Source organism: Theropithecus gelada, chromosome 12 (genome assembly GCF_003255815.1).
Source record: "Theropithecus gelada isolate Dixy chromosome 12, Tgel_1.0, whole genome shotgun sequence".
Lineage (NCBI taxonomy): Eukaryota > Metazoa > Chordata > Mammalia > Primates > Cercopithecidae > Theropithecus > Theropithecus gelada.
Window position 1 is genome coordinate 69802006 of NC_037680.1, and position 10098 is coordinate 69812103.

General features: G+C 38.1%; 1 pseudogene across 1 annotated transcript; it reads right to left on the reverse strand.

Annotated features, from left to right (window-relative positions):
* Positions 1-5930: 5930 nt before the first annotated feature.
* On the reverse strand, positions 5931-6546 carry LOC112636657 (annotated as a pseudogene). Its single transcript, XR_003122214.1, has one exon. The product of XR_003122214.1 is annotated as a dnaJ homolog subfamily C member 17 pseudogene (transcript).
* Between the last annotated feature and the right edge of the window lie 3552 nt (positions 6547-10098).

Consider the following 10098-nt stretch of genomic DNA (forward strand, 5'->3'; position numbering starts at 1 on the left):
TGATAATGACCACCTTTTTTTCTGAATCACTATGTTATTTTTTCATTCGTATTGTATTAGGCCATTCTCACATTGCTATGAAGAAATGCCTGAGATTGGGTAATTTATTAAAAAAAGAAGTTTAACTGACTCACAGTTCTGCAGACTGTACAGGAAGCATGGCACCAATATGTGCTAAGGACTTAGGAAGCTTTTACTCATGGCAAAAAGCAAAGCAGGAAAGGCATATCACATGGTGAGAGCAGGAGCAAGGGAGAAAGGAGGAAGATGCCACATACGTTTAAATAGCCAGATCTCCCAAGAACTCTCTCACTATCATAATGACAGCACCAAGCCATGAGGGGTCTGCACCTATGACCCAAACACCTACTACCAGACCCCTCCTTCAACATCAGGAATTGCAATGAGATTTAGAGGTGACAACATCCAAATTATATCATTTCACCCCAGCCCCTTACGTCTCGTATTTTTCTTGCCTTGCAAAATACAATCATCCCCTGTCAATGGTCCCCTAAAAGTCTTAACTTGTTTCAACATCATTCAAAATTCCAAAGTCCAAATTCTCATCTGAGACAAAGCAAGACCCTTCCACCTAGTAGTCTATAAAATCAAAACCAAGTTATTTATTTACAAGACACAATGAGAATATAGGAATTGGGTAAATGTCATTCTAAAAGGGAGAAATTATCCAAAAGAAAAAAGAAGCAACAGGCTCCAAGTAAGTCCAAAACATAGCAGGGTTGCCATTAAATCTTAAAGCTCCAAAATAATTTCCTTTGACTAAATGTTTCACATCCAGGTCAGACTGGTGTGAGAAGTGGTCTCCCAAGACCTAGTACAGCTCTGCCCTTGTGGCTTTGCAGGGTACAGCCCCCATGGGTCTTCTAAAAGTTTGGAATTGAGTGCTTGCAGCTTTTCCAGGTTCAGGGTGCAAACTGCCATTCTGAAATCTGAAGGATGGTGGTCGCCTTCCCATAGATCCACTAGGCAGTGCTCCAGTGGGGACTTTGTATGGGGCCTCTAACCCCATATTTGCCCTCCATACTGCTCCAGTAGAGGTTCTCTGTGAGGGCTATGCCCCTGCAACAGGCTTCTGCCTGAGCACCCAGGCTTTCTCATAGATTCTTTGAAATAGAGACAGAGGCTGATAAGCCTCTTTTAGTCTTGCACTACGTATGCAACAGGGTTAACACCACATGGAAGCCAACAAAGCCTATGGTTTGCATCCTTGAGAGTTGCAATTTGAGATATATTTGGGGCCTTTGAGCATAAGCTGAAACCAGAGTGTCCAGGATGTTAGGAAGACTCTCCTGGAATGGCACAATGTGGTAATACCCTGTGCCTGATCCATGAAACCATTAAGTCTCCCTATGCCTCTGGGCCTGTGATGAGAGACGCTGCCTTGAAGGTCTCTGAAATGCCTTTAAGGCCCTTTTCATATTGTCTTGGCTATTGTCACTTATCTCCTTTTTCATCATGCTAGTATCTCTAGCAAGTGATTGTTTCACAGTCCTCTGAATTTCTCTCCTGATAATGCCTTTAATTTCTCTGTCACATAGCCAGGCTGCAAATTGCTCAAACTTTTATGCTCTGCTTCCTCTTTAAATATAACTTCCAACTTTAAATTATTTCTTTACTCCTACATCTGAGCGTAGGCCACTTCTTGAATACTTTGCTGCTAAGAAATTTCTTCTGCCAGATATTCTAGGTCATCATTCTCAATTTCAAACTTCCACAGATCCTTGAGGCATGAACAAAATGCAGCTGATTTTTTTTTTTTTTTTTTTTGCTAAGGCAAAACACACAAGACCTTTACTCCAGTTCCAAGCAAGTTCCTCATTTCCATCTGTTACTTTGTCAGCCTGGACTTCACTGTCCATGTCACTAACAGCGGTTTGGTCATAACCATTTAACAAGTCTCCAAGAAGTTCCAAACTTTCCCTCATCTTCCTGTCTTCCTCTGAGCCTTCCAAACTCTTCCAACCTCTGCCCATTATCCAGGTCCAAAGTTGCTTCCACATTTTCATGTATCTCTATAGCAAAACCCACTCCTGGTACCAACTTTCTGTATTAGGCCATTCTTGTTGTGTGTCACTATGAAGAAATGCCTGAGATTGGGTAATTTACAAAGAGGAGAAATTTAATTGTCTCACGGTTCTACAGACTGTACAGGAAGCATGATGCTGACATCTGCTTGGCTTCTAGGGAGGTCTCAGGAAGCTTTTACTCATGGTGGAAGGTGAAGTGGGAGCAGTCACATCACATGGCAAGATCAAGAGCCAGAGAGAAATGGGGGAAATGCCACACACTTTAAATACCTAGATCTTGCAAGAACTTACTCACTGCCTTGAGGACAGGAACAAACCATGAAGGATCTTCCTTCATGATCCAACACCTCCCAGCAGGCCTCACCTCCAGCATTGGGGATCACAATTCAACATGAGACTTAAAGAGGATAACATCCAAACTGTGACACCTATTTACTAAAATTTAAATGATATTTTAGAAGGAAGTGAGACATGTACATTTGTTCAGTTCATCAGCCTAATCAAATACCTGAATATGCAATTTTTCTTTTTCTTTTGAGAAATTATTTTTTAAAAATAGTAACAGCAAGCTGAAACATCAACAACACCAATAAAAAGACATAGAGAAATCCCAGTTGGGAAGTTTATTTTGTTTCCTAAAACCGTATTTTCTGTTTGTTTTGTTTCACTGAGTTTTAGTGTTGGCTTTACCGTAACATATTTACTTCTCCAAAATGTTGGTTATATTAGCTCTTGACAATCTTTCAAGATAAGCCAAATTGCAAACTTTACAATATAAGATCTTTTCATTTTATCATCAAACAATAAAAGTTTCATGGGATCTGTTTGTAGACCTTTTTAAGACTGAATAAAGAACCTTGACACCTACTGTTAGACAACATTTTTGGTGTCTTAACTAATAGAAAACCTCAAGGAGACAAAAAATGTAAAAATATTCCTACAAGTATGAGTTGAAGGTTACAAATTATTTTTAACCTAAGAAAAACTGAATGAATTATTTCTAACTTAGGAAAAACTTTAGTACAGCATGCAAAATTCTTTGCAAAGAATTCCCTACTCACCAAACAAAAAGTTACCCTCCATCAATGGCCTCTCATCTGAAAGTTTTTTATATGATTTAATCTGATTATTTCGGTGATGCTAAGAATCAGAATCTTGTAATGACTTTATTTTATTTTAATATTTACATTTTTATTTCTGATATGGTAAAGTGTCCTCTGTTTAATTTTTTAAAATAAATATTTTTAATTTGTTTCTTAAAGGATGTATTATCATGTATATTTTTATCATTTCTTTTCTTGACATATTTTTGTCTTTATCTCTAAATGAAAATGTGCTTAAGACTTTCAAAATTACTCACGGAATCTTTCTCTGTTAGCATAACACAAAGCCATAATCTGATAGCTTGATGATCATATGTTGCTGCATTGCAAACAGGTAAACTATCCTTATTTCATGGGAATGATTTTGGAAAAATATTGAAATGTAGTCATTCTAAAATTTTAGAGCATTGACACAAAACAGATGGCATATTCAACTTGAATGATTTTAGGGAAGTTTAACAAAGAAACTAGTTGCAAGGTATGGACAGAGTTAGTAGAAAGCAATAAGGAATGGTCCATTACTCTGGTGTTAGTACGAGTAGGGAGCCCTCATCACTTACTTTGATCAAATTTGGTATGTCTGCACTTGTCAATGTATACATATATTTGTATCTTCTAGATTTTCTTAAACATATATGACATTATAATTATCAAAATATTCTCTAATTTTTTCTGTGTGCGCTTCACATCCGATTTTGGGAATTCTAACTGCCATATATTATTTCTTGGTATGTACTTACCAACATTTAAAACAATAAAAAATAAAAGATAAAGAAATGTGAAATAAAAATACATAAGAAGAAAGAAAAAACTAAATAAGTAAAATTAATGAATAAGTAAACAGTAAATAAAGAGAAAATGCTTTAAAGCTATAAAAAAAATTTATTATACTAAGTGAATCTATTTCCAAATGACAGCATTAAAAAGTAGCCCATTTGTATGAATAAATAAAAATATTACATACTTTTGCTATATAACGTAATTGATGACATAATATTTTGAGTACTTACTAAACATTAGGAAATTTTATTGCTGATTTTTACACACGAAGTCTACATTTCTCCAAATAAATAAGCGGATACTTCTTAATTTATCTTTCCTTCATTCATCCGAAGCAAGCACAGTCCAAAATATTGCTAGTTTCATAAGAACATCTGACTGGTGATTTGACTAAGTCATCACCTAGAAACTCGAGTCTGGAAGCTTTCCAGTGATTGAAGCTTGTTTCCGAATCTCATCAGTGCTTAGTGTAATGAGTTTATGTTCTTCTACTAGATTGTTTCTGTTGATTGCTCTATATATTTCTCTGAGCTAAAGAAACATCATATCTTGTTTGTTTAAATTTCACTGCCTATTTCTTGTTTAATTTTATTATTTTTTTTTTATTTGACCAAAATCTGTCTAGGGTGAGACAGCTTTGTAGGTAGTGGGAAGGGAAACCTGACTGGGCCAGGGTAGCAGGCAACTCATGTCAGTGATTGGGTTCTGGGAGGATGAAAATGTAATGGAATTACCCAGCTCTCCTTCCACACCTTCTACCACTATTTCAGTAACAGACAATAAGAAAGACTAGACAAATTCTTTTATTACATATATATTGGGAACGTAATTTTACCGAATATGTTCAAATAGCTCAGGTGAAGCCCAATAAAAATCGACTCTGAGAAGCCTGAATTTGAAATCACGAGTATGAATTTTGAACTAAGAGGTAGTTAAGGAAGCACAAGACATAGCAAAACAAAGGACAAATGACAAAACAAATTTAAGAACCACTCATCTGCCATAATTAAATTTATCAGTATGTGAATACAATCTGCTTAGGCTTGTTGGGTGAACTTATAAATCCCAATGAATGATGCAATCTCAGTTAGTATTCCTGCCCATAATTTGAAAATCTGGTATAGCAATTTTGTGAGGAATTTCTAGTATTTAAATTAGACTTGGAATTATATGTTTGCATTTAGAACTAAGCCACTTGCTTGTGAAGACAGAAATTTGATCATAAATTATCTGTAAGGTTTATGTAAGTCTCCATACTTTATGAATGAGAAGACCAAACCAAAATGATGTGGCAATCTGGGTTTATTTAGTTATGGTTTTATCACTTGATTTTTCATTTCCATGCAGTTCATTGATGACTTATTTTTCTCCTCGAATGACTAAAAATGACTTAAAGTATACCTAATAATCATTTGTGTCAGTTGTCAGTTTATTATTTCTCAGTTCTGAATGTACATTTCAGCATATGCTCTAAAACAGAATATTTTAAATAATTTTTCCTTTGGTATGAGCAGTAGAGGGTGCTTGAGGAACAGTGCAGTAGAGACTCCCTGTGTGAGCTGGGTGTCCGCAGGAGGGGGTGAGGATAGCTAGTAGAGCCTGTCCCAGTCACCTGCCCAGGCTTTGTCCCTCTGTGACATTGCAGCCTCTGTCTGGTGATAATTTTTCCATAGCACTCTCTGGAAACCGGAGCCCCCACAGACTGTCCGCTCTAAAGATCTCCTGCCCCACCAATTGCTGGGAATCCCTTGGATACACTTGCTTAGAGCTGTTGATCCCCTATACACTGGAGGTGGCCTTTCACTTGCCAAGGAACTCAGATCTGCTCTGGTCTGGCCAAAATTGAGAACTTCCCTGGTATCCAGCGAGCTGACCCACATTTTCTCCAATAAAGTCTGAACGCCTTCTAAATTTGTCCTTGAGTACTCTCCATCAGCCCTAAGATACCATACAGAGTTTCTTTACATCATATCATTCCTTCTTCTTTTCTTAAAAACAAACAAACGAAAGTTTATTGATGACTTTAAAGAAAAACGCTGCGGGCGGGTGGCTGGAGCCAGGGTTACGTGGGCTGCCGGTCCTGGTCTCAACGGTGCGTCTCTGAGATCAGTTATCACAGCTCGGCCGCGTGGCGCATGTGCGTCCTGATGACGCTCTCGTAGTCCCTCACCGACAGCACTGAGCCCTTTGACAGTGCTGAGTGGCTGGGGCCCACGGTCCTCCGGGGCTGTCCCTCCAACCAGGAAATCTTCAGAGCGTTATCCACCAGGCCAACTCCATTCTGGACCGCCAGCTTCGCACTCTTGACAGTCGCAAACTCCACCACAGCAGTGCCTGCCTTCTTCCTGGAAAGCACCAGGTTGAGAACCTCACCACACTTTTGCAAAAGCCATAGGAGAATGTCTTTGGAGTAGCCACCTTTTGACTCACCCCCGCCCTCTTCTTGCACTTCCATTTTAGCTTTAGTTTGGGGGTTCCTTGGCCTTCAGTATTTTCTGTCTTTCCTCTCAACCTCTGGTCATGCTACTGGTGTATCTGCTCCCCGATAGCCTCTGCTATTCCTCCAGCTGCCGGGAACCCTTCGCCCAGGCGTTTGATCTCTCACGCTAGAGTCCTGGTGCTCAGACTTTCCTCCTCCTCCTCCCCTTTCTCCTCCTCCCCCCTCCCCCCTCCTCCCCCTCCCCCTCCCCCCCCACTCCTTCTCCTCTTCCTCCTCCTCCTCCTCCTCACTCTCCTGGGCCTGGTGCTGCCGCTCCCGGGCCTCCAGCTCAAGCTTCACTTTCCTCCTTTTCTCATCTAGTTTCTGGGTCCTCTCTGCTGCCTGCTTCTTGGTTTTCCTGACTTTGTCATATGCAGCCCTGGCTGCAGCATCAGTCAGCACCTCCAAGGCCTGAGAATGTGGCGGAAGAGTTCAGCTGCCGCTGGAAGAATGCCGGGTAGCAGGAGGGGGCCTTCTGCCTATATGCCTTCTCCACCTCTTTGTCTACCACCTTCTCTTCCATGTCTAGCAGCATGTGCATGTCCATCTGTAAGCGTTCCTTGGTCATTGCCGTGGTTCTGACCTGACGGATTCGTACTCTTTTTTTTTTTTTTTTAACCATACTTAATAGTGCTTTGTATCAAACATCCCTGTTAATCTACTGTGTGATGTTTATCTCCCAAACGAACCCAGCCTGCCACATTATTTTGATTTGGTCTTCTCATTCATGAAGTATGGAGATTTACATATATCTTAAAGATTATTTATGAACAAATTCCTGTGTTCATAAGCAAGGCAAGTCATGAAAATGCATTGCAATATTTTAAAACAGCATTATTTACTTTTAGTTATGGATGATTTTAATAGCATACAGAATTAATGTGCATTTTAAGGAAAGAAGCATTCTAATTAAAATATTGCAGATGGGTTCCTGAAATAGGAGATAATGTCTAACTTAATGGAGTTTTTTCAATATCTTCCATATCATGTGTTTGTGAATTTAAAATTTCTATTAATTTCCTGATGATTTTGACATTATCCTATATTTAAAATTGGTGGGTGGGTGCAATTACACCTGACAGGATAAATGAGGGAATAAAAGTTTAAAAAAAGTATTAAAATATGTACATTTTATTGATACAGTGTGAAATAGAAACCTTATTTACCATTTTAATATTTTTCTCTTATCTTTATAAATAAATTCAACAAGTTGAAAACAAGTTTCTAAGAATTGGTCTGTAATGGCCAGGCACAGTGGCTGAAGCCTGTAATCCCAGCACTTTGGGAGGTGGAGGTAGGCAGATCATCTGAGGTCAGGAGTTCAAGACCAGCCTTATCAACATGATGAAACCCCATCTCTACTGAAAATACAAAAATTAGCCAGGTGTGGTGGCAGGCACCTGTAATCCCAGCTACTCAGGAGGCTGAGGCAGGAGAATCGCTTGAACCTGGGAGGCTAGGTTGCAGTGAGCCGAGATCGCACCATTGCACTCCAGCCTGGGAGACAGAGTGAGATTGTGTCTCAAAAAAAAAAAAAAAAAAACAAAAAAAAAAAACTTGTCTGTAATGCATTTACACATTTTAAAAATTGAGTATAGAAGGTTTGGGATCATGTGTATTATTCAGATTACATCAGAAGTACTAAAGATTCAAGCAAAAAATGCACTCATTCAGAAAAACCAAACTTATAGATGTTTGAGCTAAGAAATTCCAACACAATATTATAAGGCTATTAATTGTATTTGAGGCCTACAAAGTTTAGTTCTACTTGTGTTTAATGATGTGTCTTAGTAATATAATATGTTAGAAAACAGCCCTAAATATGATTTCTATATAGGGTAATCATTTTGCATCCTTTCACTTTGTGAAAGCAGATTAAAGGTTTTTGGATGTGGGGTTATTTTAATTTTACTTACTTAGGAGCACACTTTACCATTGCTCTATTAAACTTCAATTAGAGGAAAATTAATTTAACCAGGCTTGTCAGAAAAATATGATTTGCTAGTTTTGTGAAGGGACTGTTGACTATAGAAACCAAAAATAACTGGCAGTGTAGATCTACCTCAGTGATGCTTTAGCGATCGTTACAGATTGATTTGCTGGCTTCTCTTTTTATGGCCTGTTTTTCTATTTTGGCTCAGCCTAGAAAGGCAGGTGTACAATGAATAATATAAATATTATTTAAAATGTACACCTAATAATATCCCTAGTACTCTTAGGTTTATAAGGGGCATACACATATATCATTTCAATTAATCCTTACAAAATAAACCATCAAGTCAATAAAAATAGACACTTTCACATTATAAAATTTTCAGAGATGGGGAAGTTAACATTTATCTTTCCTTGGTAGCATTTGGATGCATTATTAAAATACAAATTTTGCATGAAATGCATCATTTAATTTTTCCAACTCACGTGATGTTACTTAGATTCTGAATATTGCAAGCCCAAAACTTAAAAAGAGGAAAAAGTTTCTGTAGATGCAGAAAATATGTATATAGTTTAACCAGGGTCCAATTCAGCCCTACCTACATCTAAGATTCATGTATTGCCACTGTACCTTAATAGCTCTTCCTCCTTCCTTCCTTCCTTCCTTCCTTCCTTCCTTCCTTCCTTCCTTCCTTCCTTCCTTCCTTCCTTCCTTCCTTCCAACAATGATTTATTTGGCATAGAATAAATGAAAGTGATGTACTTTGTGCTGTCCATACACCCAAGTGTAAGATTTAGTTATTGTACTGAGAGACGTTTCACAAACAGATTTCAAATAAATACTTATTATGCAAACTCAGGCCTTTTCAAATTGATCCAGTTATTTCCCCCTTTATTTTGTTATAGCCTCTCAATTCTGAAGGTTGATTTGCTCACTTATGTGAACAAATTCCATCCTAATAAAGATGGAGAGCAGAAAATTTTACCTTTAGAAAACAAACTTCTATCCCCCAAACTCTCATTCTAAAACTTGTTTTATATCATTTGTTAGTTTGATGTTGTTGCTATTGTTGTTATTTTGCTGCTCAGAGAACTCAGGGTAAAATTTACCAATATGGGGGGCTTATAGTGTGTCAAATTCGTCCTAATAAACTGACAATTAAGGAGAGTTAAAGGACTTTATCATAAAAAAGCATTGTTACATTTTTTAAATTGAAATATAAAATATGTACACAAATTATAAGTGTATAACTTGATCAATTATACAAAATAAATGATCCTATAGAATCTTCCGTAGTTTAAGGCACAAAACATCAGAAACATCCTAAAGACCCTGGGAGGCAAATGTCCATCAGTGACAGATTGGATTAAGAAAATGTGGCACATATACACCATGGAATACTATGCAGCCATAAAAAAGGATGAGTTTGCGTCCTTTGTAGGGACATGGATGCAGCTGGAAACCATCATTCTTAGCAAACTATCACAAGAACAGAAAACCAAACACCGCAGGTTCTCACTCATAGGTGGGAACTGAACAATGAGATCACTTGGACTCAGGAAGGGGAACATCACACACCGGGGCCTATCATGGGGAGGGGGGAGGGGGGAGGGATTGCATTGGGAGTTATACCTGATGTAAATGACGAGTTGATGGGTGCAGCAGACCAACATGGCACAAGTATACATATGTAACAAACCTGCACGTTATGCACATGTACCCTACAACTTAAAGTATAATAATAATAAATAAATT